At 41.8% G+C, this 10,084-nt stretch overlaps 1 long non-coding RNA gene across 1 annotated transcript in view; it reads left to right on the top strand.

Moving 5' to 3' along the window:
- The first annotated feature begins 99 nt into the window (after positions 1–99).
- LOC122453925 overlaps positions 100–10,084 on the top strand; it is a 29,118-nt gene continuing 19,133 nt past the window's right edge. Inside the window, exon 1 of the long non-coding RNA XR_006273229.1 lies at positions 100–236. This is a non-coding gene — a long non-coding RNA (uncharacterized LOC122453925). The remainder of the gene's footprint in view (positions 237–10,084) is intronic.

The following is a 10,084-nucleotide window of genomic DNA, read 5'->3' as shown; positions in this document are numbered from 1 at the left end:
TGCGTTGGAAGTATAGATGGCGTTTAGAAGTGCGAAGCGACGGTCTGCCTTACATCTGACGAGGTACATGCAAGTTGAAATTTTCCAAAGCCAGTTTTCCCTGGGAGAGCTCTGGGAAGCGCGAGCATCTCCGCATTGGTCGGCACCTCTTGGAGGCGGTGATGCTGTCTTTCCGTTTTAAACGCACGTTTCCTGGACTCAGGCGATTCCGCGTTTTGGGATCTGGTGGCTCTGCGGTGAGTGTTCCAAAGGAGAATGATCTGCGATCGTCCGTGCTGGGCGCGTGAAAGTGAAGGTGCCGAGTCCTGGGAGCCAACCGTGCGGCCTCGGGCCGTGTGGTTCAGAGCAGCGAGGCCACGTCTGACCGACCAGGACGTCGACAGGGAAGTAGCCACCCGTTTGTGTAAGAATAAATGGGTCCATAGGCTCACAAAAACAATGTGAAAGGACAGGAAATGCCTTGTGAAGAAAGAGTAGCAGTCACGGGAGTGAGGGAGCCATCTTACATCATTTGTAGTTTTTACCGTTTTCTTTCATTACATTTTCCCCTTCAAATAAGAAAATGTAAATATTTTTTCTCTGAGACTGTTTCTCAGTATTATTTTGTGGGGGACTTAGGCTACTGCACTCGTTCTCTGAACCAGGGCTTAGCCTGGCATCGTGAGTTCTTTGAGGGCTTTTTTCAGTCTACACAAGGCAGACCTTTCATAGAACCAGGATGAAGCTGAGCCGAAGGAACAACCCACTGTTCATGGGTGACAGTTTTCTGAACCTTCGGGGACAGTGAGCCAACTCAGGCTAAAGTCCCGTGTCAGCTAGTGGTAAAAAAAAAGTGCATCTCTCTTGTTAGTCTCAGATTCAGTACATAGGAAAGGCCAGAATTGAAAATTCCTCTTTTAGATGGAAGAGAATCAGATCACAGCACCCTATTGGACGTTTTGGGTATTGGAGACACTATTGAGAGGCTAATCAGGCCTTTTTGTTCAAGTGAAAATACCATACTCCATAACATGGCTGGTCTAGCTCCAGCAGCAACTTGGCTTTACAAGAACTGGCAGCTACTGTCAGGTTGAAACCTTATCCTCTCTGCCCTTCCACCCCCCACCCCCACCCCCAACCCCTTTCATCTCAAGCAAATTCACTGGGTCAATAGGGTCCTTGATGCACAGACATTCTCTTAAAGTCTGGACTTAATTCACTCATGGTTTGGTTTTGGTGTCGAGCAGGTCCCAGTGGCTCACCAGCTATGTAGATATGAAAGCAGTCATACTCTACTTAATGGCCAGAACTGAAGACTGTTCTCAGAGCTCTGGCCAATACTCACTTTGATTTTTTTTTTTTTTTCACCTTGATTTTTTTGATCCTCAAATTGTTGCCAGTGGTGTAGTTGTCTGATCTGTCACTTTGAAGAGTAGACCGACAGATTAAGGACATTAGTTTTTGGGGCTGCAGTCTATTACAAATGGTGGCAGCTTATCATACTGTCTGGGGCTTCCCTGATAGCTCAGCTGGTGAAGAATCTGCCTGCAATGCAGGAGACCCAGTTTCAATTCTTGGATTGGGAAGATACCCTGGAGAAGGGATAGGCTACCCACTTCAGTGTTCTTGGGCTTTCCTGGTGGCTCAGATGGTATAGAATCTACCTGCAATGCAGGAGACCTGGGCTCGATCCCTGTGTTGGGAAGATTCCCTGGCAAAGGGCATGGCAACCCACTCCAGTATTCTTGCCTGGAGAATCCCCATGGACAGAGGAGCCTGGTGGGCTACAGTCCATGGGGTTGCAAAGAATCAGAGACAACTGAGCGACTAAGCACAGCACTGCTTCAGACTGTCTAGATCAGTTATAGATGTATTGGGGCTTCCCTGGTAGCTCAATTGGTAAAGAATCTGCTTGCAGCGCAGGAGACCCGGGCTCAATCCCTGTGCTGGGAAAATCCTCTGGAGGAGGGCATGGCAACACACTCCAGTATTCTTGCCTGGAAAATCCTAGGGACAGAGGAACCTGGCAGGGCGCAGTCCATGGGGTCGCAAGAGTCGGACACGACTTAGCGGCTAAACCACCATTTTTTATGACAACAAACAGAATTAAGCTCTCAAGCCTGCCCCTTCCTGATCACTGACTACCACCTGCAATAGAAATCACCCTCGAAATTCCAGGGTACCCCCCATCATAGGCTGGCAGACATAAAGGATTTTATGTTCCTGATGTAGAAGCCAGCAGGTAACTTGGGAGGTGGCAAAGCTTATGCTTTGTTCTGTTGAGGGGGACTTGTATCTCCTGGCAAAAGTTGCCCCACTGATTTTGTGTTAAAAGAGGACACATAACTTGGGGTGCTGACCTCCCTATTCCTGGGAAACAATCTGTCCTTTGACCCCTTCTCAGGGCTGCCAGTGATGTCTCACCACTGTTGACATTTTTTCAGAAGAAGGTGGTTTTTCATCTGATCAGCCAATTCTGGACACATTGACTTGGCCTTTGAAATGAAATGAAACTGAACACATGGTTTTTTTTGTTGTTTTTTTTCATTTATTTTTATTAGTTGGAGGCTAATTACTTTACAATATTGTAGTGGTTTTTGTCATACATTGACATGAATCAGCCATGCATTTACATGTATTCCCCATCCCGATCCCCCCTCCCACCTCCCTCTTTACCCGATCCCTCTGGGTCTTCCCATTGCACCAGGCCTGAGCACTTGTCTCATGCATCCAACCTGGGCTGGTGATCTGTTTCACCATAGTTAATATACATGTTTTGATGCTGTTCTCTCGAAACATCCCACCCTCGCCTTCTCCCACATAGTCCGAAAGTCTGTTCTGTACATCTGTGTCTCTTTTTCTGTTTTGCATATAGGGTTATCATTACCATCTTTCTAAATTCCATATATATGTGTTAGTATACTGTATTGGTCTTTATCTTTCTGGCTTACTTCACTCTGTATAATGGGCTCCAGTTTCATCCATCTCATTAGAACTGATTCAAATGAATTCTTTTTAATGGCTGAGTAATATTCCATGGTGTATATGTACCACAGCTTCCTTATCCATTCATCTGCCGATGGGCATCTAGGTTGCTTCCATGTCCTGGCTATTATAAACAGTGCTGCGATGAACATTGGGGTGCACATGAACACGTGTTTTTGATTGGCCCATTTGCCATCTAACAATGATCCATTTTTTGTAACAAAGTTTATACAACGATGACTGATAGTCAAGGTATTTAAGGGACCTACCAAACTCCTTCATCATTTCCTCTTCTACTCACCTAAATTGGATTGTTTGGTTACTGTATTAATTTCCCATTACTGCTGTAACTAATTATTGCAAATTCGTGGCTTAGAATAGTACAAATTTAACAGTTTTTGAGGTTAGAAGTCCAAAATGGGTCTCGTTGGGCTAAAATCAAGGTATTGGCAGAATGTGTTCCTTCTGGAGTTTCTAGGGGAAAATATGTTTCCTTGTCTTTTCCAGCATTCCTTGGCCCATGGCTTCTTCCTCCATCTTCAAAGCCAGCATTGCCCAGCTAAGTGTTTTTCAACATGCTATGTCTCTGTTTCTGACAAGTACCTCTATCTTTCACCTATAAGGACACTTGTGATTAAATTGTACCCACCTGGATAATCCAGAGTACTCTCCCTATCTAAAGGTTCATAATTTCATCACATAAAGAGTTACTTTTGCTGTGTAAGGGAACATATTCACAGAGAATAGGAAGTGGACATAGTTGGAGGTCACTATTCTGCCTACCCCAGTTTCCAAACTCTGCTGTTTTTAAATCTCTACTTGCCTGACTCCTGAATAATACTTAAGAAAAAACGGTAGGGAACTTCCCTTGTGGACCAGTGGTTAAGAATCTGCCTGCTAGTGCAGGGGACATGGGTTCAGTCCCTGGTCTGGGAAGATTCCACGTGCTGTGGGGGCAACTGAGCCCATGCTCTAGAGTTTATAAGCCACGACTACTGAAGCCTTCGTGCGCTAGAGCCTGTGCTCTGCAATAAGAGAGGCCACCACAATGAGAAGCCCTCACACCACAACAAAGAATATCCCTTGCTTGCTGCAACTAGAGAAAACCTGAGTACAGCTGCGAAGACCCAGCACGGACAAAAATAAGTAAATAAAGTTAAAAAAAAGAGAAAAAAGTGGTAGGGAAATATGTGAGATTATACAGACTATTTTTTAGGTTTCCACCCTAACCGTTCCCTGGAATGGTGCTTCCTTGTTTCACTGATGAGCAACAATAAGCAGGCCTGAGTGTTATCCCTTCCAGGTGGCTATCCAGAAAGAATCCTAAGGGATGAAAACAAAGTTTAATTCTGCTTTGTTCAGCTGAATTTTCTTGTTGGAGTAAGACAGTCTTGAATCATGAGAATAATTATCACTTGATTAAGTGCACTGCTTTCTCACTCCCCCTTCAGTGGCCCACATAGGTGAAAGTAGGAGATACGGTGAGTCTCTGAAATTTTTGTAAAAATGCTTTTGTCTCAGTCTGTGACTTCATATGAAAAGCCTGGGTGTGAAATTGAATTAATTGTTGGAAAGATAAAGATATAACTTCTGAACTGGAACACACTGAAGAGAGAGCAGCAGTATTGGTAATTTGGAGCAGGGTGACCCTTATGTCCTGGGAGGTCCAGGGAGTTAATGGAGGTAGCCAGTGTTCTCTTTGCCCCCCTCATTCAGCACTGATTCAACAGCTGTAGCTGGCAACCTGACCTGCAGGCAAATTTGTCATGTTCACCCGTATCCTTTAAAAACAGAAAAACTGATTTCTAGATTCCAGGCAGTGTGTAATGAGTTTCAAGTTGTCTCTCCCAGCCTCACAAACAAGAAAAAAGCTGAAGAAGCTGGGAATCAACCGTTCTTCTCAGATCTAATAGATAATCGATCCTAAAATTGTAGAGACAGGCAAATAAAGGGGATCAAAACTTACTTGTGCAGAAGCCACTACTGGAGGCAGTGCCTGTGTGCCTGCTAGGTTGCTTCAGATGTGTCCTATTCTTTGCGACCCTCTGGACTGTAGCCTGCCAGGCTCCTCTGTCCAGGGGGTTCTCCAGGCAAGAATACTGAAATGGGTTGCTGTGCCCTCCTCCAGGGGATCTCCCTGACCAAGGAACTGGAGGCAGTACCAGGATATTAAAACTACAATTTAATTGGAAAATTTCTGGAGGCTTAGTGTAGACAAGCTTGAAAGTTAACAACTCCAGAGAGTGCCAGGTTTAGAGGTGCCTTTACACTCATGAATTTTACCCCCAGCAACCAAAGCGCTCCATGTGCTCCTTGTAGGGGTAGGAGAAAAGTAACCATTTTGAATACACCCTGAGTATTCTGTTCTCCTTAACAAAAGTCTGCCCTCCAAGGGGAACTGTTCTACTAGAATTTAACCTACTGCGGTTTACTGGTACCTACATGACATAGGGGAAGGAAAAAACCCCAATTTCAACCTCCTCCAGCCTGCCTGGCACACGTGGGAAGAAACACCCAATTCTAGTCTTCTCTAGCCTGCCTATCTCACCTGAGGTAGGGGAGCAAGGAATAGAACAAAACCTGAGAAATACTTGTAAGATCAAAGCCCAGGAATACAGACTCAGTTAAATACTGAGACTTAGTCATAAGTTATATAGAGTGCCTCCCCAGCCCTACACATTAACTACACTCCATTAGGGACCCTGTATCATAAGAGGGGATTATAGTTGCAAGAACTGCAGAGCTCAGACCTTAAGAAGTAGTCTCTAGGGAAACCCAAGGACGAAAGGGGAAACAGTAAGGAATACACCAGAGAGAAAATTTTAGCCTCTATTACCTACACCTATAGCAAACAGTAAGTAAGTACCTTCTAACCAGATAAACATAAAACCTCACACTAAAAGCCTATTTACCTCAATTTCTTTTACCCAATATGTCATGTTCCACTTTCAACCAAAAATCTACAAGGAAGACTAAAAGACAAAAACGGGTTGAAGAGACAGGGTAAGCATCAGGTTCATACTTGGACATGGCATAGATTTTGGAAGTACAAGGGCTCTAATGGAAAAAGTGGATAACATACATGCTAAATTGCTTCAGTTGTATCTGATTTTTTGCGACCCTATGGACTGTAGTCCATCAGGCTCCTCTGTCCATGGGATTCTCCAGGTAAGAATACTGGAGTGGGTTGTCATGCCCTCCTCCAGGGGATCTTACTGACCCAGGGATTGATCTTCCTTCTCTTACATCTCCTGCAGTGGCAGGCTAGTTCTTAAATGGGTAATATAAACAGAAGTGGAAGTTCTAAGAAAGAATCAAAATGAAGTGCTAAATGTAAAAACAAAACAAAAACCAGAGATCAAGGATGCCTTTGATGGGCTCATCAACAGACTGTATACATCAAAGGAGAGAATCAATGCACTTGTAAAGATATGCCAAAAGGAATTTCCAAAGCAGAAATGAAAAGAGAAAAATGTTTTAAATGAAAGAGACTATCAAAGAACCTTGGTGAAATAACAGGTGTAGCATACATGTAAAGGAAACACCAACAGGAGGGGAAAGAGAAAAGAACAAAAAATATTTGAAATAATGATGGCTGAGACTTTCCAAAATAATGACACCAAACCACAGGAATCTCAAAAAACACCAAGCAGAATAAATACCCCCCCAAATCACGAGACATATATAAAGAAAACAAAAATGAGAGAAAACCCTGAGGCAAGTAAGAAAAAAAAAAATCTTACCTATTGAGAATCAGCACAAGAATTGCTTCAGATTTCTCTTCAAAAACCACAGAAGGAAGAAGAGAATGGAGTGAAATATCTAAAGCGTTGAAAGAAAAAAAAAAAAAAGCCCCACCAAATTAGAATCCTGTACCCTGAAAAGTTATCCCTCAAAAGTGAAGGAGATACAAGGTTCACTACACTAACAGCTCCAGGGAGATTCCTGAATTCCCAATTGCACCTGAAATTGCACTGTAACTGCTGATGGCTGTGAACTTCCTAAATTGTTAAATAAAATAAATTACACTAAACTGTTAAAAAAAAAAAAAAAGTGAAGGAGAGGGACTTCCCTGATGGTCCAGTGGCTAAGACCATGCTCCCAATGCAGAGGACTAGGGTTCAATCCCTGGTCAGGGAACTAGATCCTATATGCGATGACTAAGACCCAGTGCAGCCAAAACAAAGTGAAGAAGAAGTAAATACTTTTTCAGGAAAAAATTGAGAGGATTTGTTGCCAATCATCCTGCCTTGTGAGAAATATCAAAAGTTTTTTAGAGAGAAAGAAAATGATAAAGGTTAGAAACTCAGATCTAAATGAAGATTATTAGAGAAGAAATAAGTGAAGGTAAAATGAAAACCATTTTTTTTTCCTATTCTTCAAAGAGATAACAGTTTGTTTAAAATAATAGCAACAATGTAGTTAGTAACATAGCTGTAATAGAAGCTAGGAAGAAGGAATTGGGAGTATTTTAAGATTCTTGTGTTACCATAAGGCAGTACAGTGTTATTTGAAAATGAACTTGATTAGTTATAAGTACTTGTAGCAAACTCTAGGGCAATCAGTATAAAAAGATTTAAGTATAATATGCTGAGAGGAGAATAATCTTGTAGAATCCTCTATTAAATATGGTAGAAAAAGAATATGATAAAAAAGGAAAAAACAGAATAGTGCATAGAAAACAAATGGTATATATTAGCCCAGCTATATCAATAATCTATTGTCTAACTTGTCATCAATTAAAAGAGACTATCCTTGTGAGTTAAATCAAGACCTAACTGACGACTACAAGAAACCTTTTATTATTAAGACACAGATACATTAATGGTAAATGAATGGAGAAAGATATACTACATTAACACTAATCAAAAAGAAATGAGTAGTTATATTAATTTCATACAAAGACTTCAGAGCAAAGTAAATTATCAGAGGTATTAAGGTATGTATACTAACAACAACATCAAAATATGTGAGGGAACAACTGATAGAGTTGCAGGGAGAAGTAGATTAATCCACTATTATATTTGGAGATTTCAACACTATCAGTTCAGTTCAGTTCAGTCGCTCAGTCGTGTCCGACTTTTCGACCCCATGAATCGCAGCACGCCAGGCCTCCCTGTCCATCACAAACTCCCGGAGTTTACTCAAACTCATGCCCATCGAGTCGGTGATGCCATCCAGCCATCTCATCCTCTGTCGTCCCCTTCTCCTGCCCCCAATCCCTCCCAGCATCAGGGTCTTTTCCAATGACTACCAGTAATGGGCAAATCCAGGAAAGGCATAGTTGAACTGAACAGCACCGTCAATCAGCTGGACTTAATAGACGTTTACAGACTACATCATCCAATAAGGGCAGAAATCACATTCTTCTCAAGTTTGTAGGGAACATTCACCAAGATTCACCACATTCTGGGCAATAAAACACACTTGAACATATTTAAATGAAAGTAAATCATGCAAAATATGTTCTCAGACTACAATGGAATTGAGCTAGAAATCAGTAGATAGTTGGAAAATCCCCAAATACTTGGAAATATGAACACACTTCTAAATAACAAATGGGTTAAAGAAGAACTCTCTCCAGAAATATTTTTTAAATATTTCAAACTGAAAGTGAAAATACAGCTTATCAAAATTCATGAGATGCAGTGAAAGCAGTGTTTAGAAAGAAATTTATAATATTGAATGAATATACTAGAAAAGAAAAAAGAACTAAAATCATTAATATACCACCTTGAAAGTAAAAGTGTGAAAGTGTTATCATCAGTTGTGTCCAACTCTTTGGGAACCCAGGGACTGTAGCCTACCAGGCTCCTCTGTCCATAGGATTCTATAGGCAAGAATATTGGAATGGGTTGCCATTCCCTTCTCCAGGGAATCTTCTCAACCCAGGGATTGAACCTGGGTCTCGGGTCTCCATTATTGCAGGCAGATTCTTTACCGTCTGAGCTACCAGGGAATCCCTAATATAGGTAACTAGAAAACTAAACACAAAAACAAACACAGAGTAAGATGAAGGAAATAAAGAATTAAAATTAGATTTGAAGTGAATGAAATTGAGAACAGGAAAACAATAGACAAAATCAATGAAACCAACAGTTGTTCTTTGGAAAGATAAAATGTCTAAACAAGCTGTGTAAGGAAGAAAAAAAAGGCTAGAAATTACTAACAATCAGGAAAGAAGAGCCATCACTACTCATCTTACAGACAGTAAAAAAATTAGGAATAGTATGAACAACCCTATGCCTACAGAATGAAGACCTAGATGAAGGAGACCAGTTCCCTGAAAGAAAGAATGCCAGAACTCACCAGAAGGAGAAATAGTTCTATGAAAGACTGAATCAGGAGAGCCCCCTGGGAGGGAAAGGCTCTCTGCTGCTGTGGTGTTTGTTCTGTTGTACAGGAAAGATTTCCAATCACACAGGTGATCACAAGCAGAGAATACTCCTTCAAATATCCTTCCTCCTATCAACCCAGTGGGATATAAAGGTGCCGAGACAGGTGTCTGTGGGCCATGGGAAGAATTACCTTGATAAATCATTATAACCAATAATATTAGTCACCGAGTCCTTTTAAATGGTGTTTTGATTCAGTTCCAGTGTCTACTACACAAACAATGAAATTTGGCCATCATATGCCATGACACATCCACACTATATGCTTTCACTACAGCAGCCCATCTTTAACTGAGTCATATAATCTAACACAGTCTCATATGTAATGCATATACCAACGATATACTTAGTGCATATAAACTACATTTTGTGAGGGTTTTTGCAGCCAAACTTGTATAATCTTGAGTGTGTGTCATCACACATTCTGTAGATTTTTCCTTTTCCAAGATCTGCATGTAGGATGGAAACAATACATGTTTTAGGATTTCACTAACAACACTGTACTCGGAGGAGGCAATGGCAACCCACTCCAGTCCTCTTGCCGGCAAATCCCATGGACGGAGGAGCCTGGTAGGCTGCAGTCCATGTGGTCGCGAAGAGTCAGACGACTGAGCAACTTCACTTTCACTTTTCACTTTCCTGCATTGGAGAAGGAGACGGCAACCCACTCCAGTGTTCTTGCCTGGAGAATCCCAGGGACAGGGGAGCCTGGTGGGCTGCCGTCT

The sequence above is a fragment of the Cervus canadensis genome, chromosome 1, assembly GCF_019320065.1.
Source record: "Cervus canadensis isolate Bull #8, Minnesota chromosome 1, ASM1932006v1, whole genome shotgun sequence".
NCBI lineage: Eukaryota > Metazoa > Chordata > Mammalia > Artiodactyla > Cervidae > Cervus > Cervus canadensis.
The sequence above is the reverse complement of the archived record's forward strand: the minus strand, read 5'-3'. Positions and strand labels throughout refer to the sequence as shown.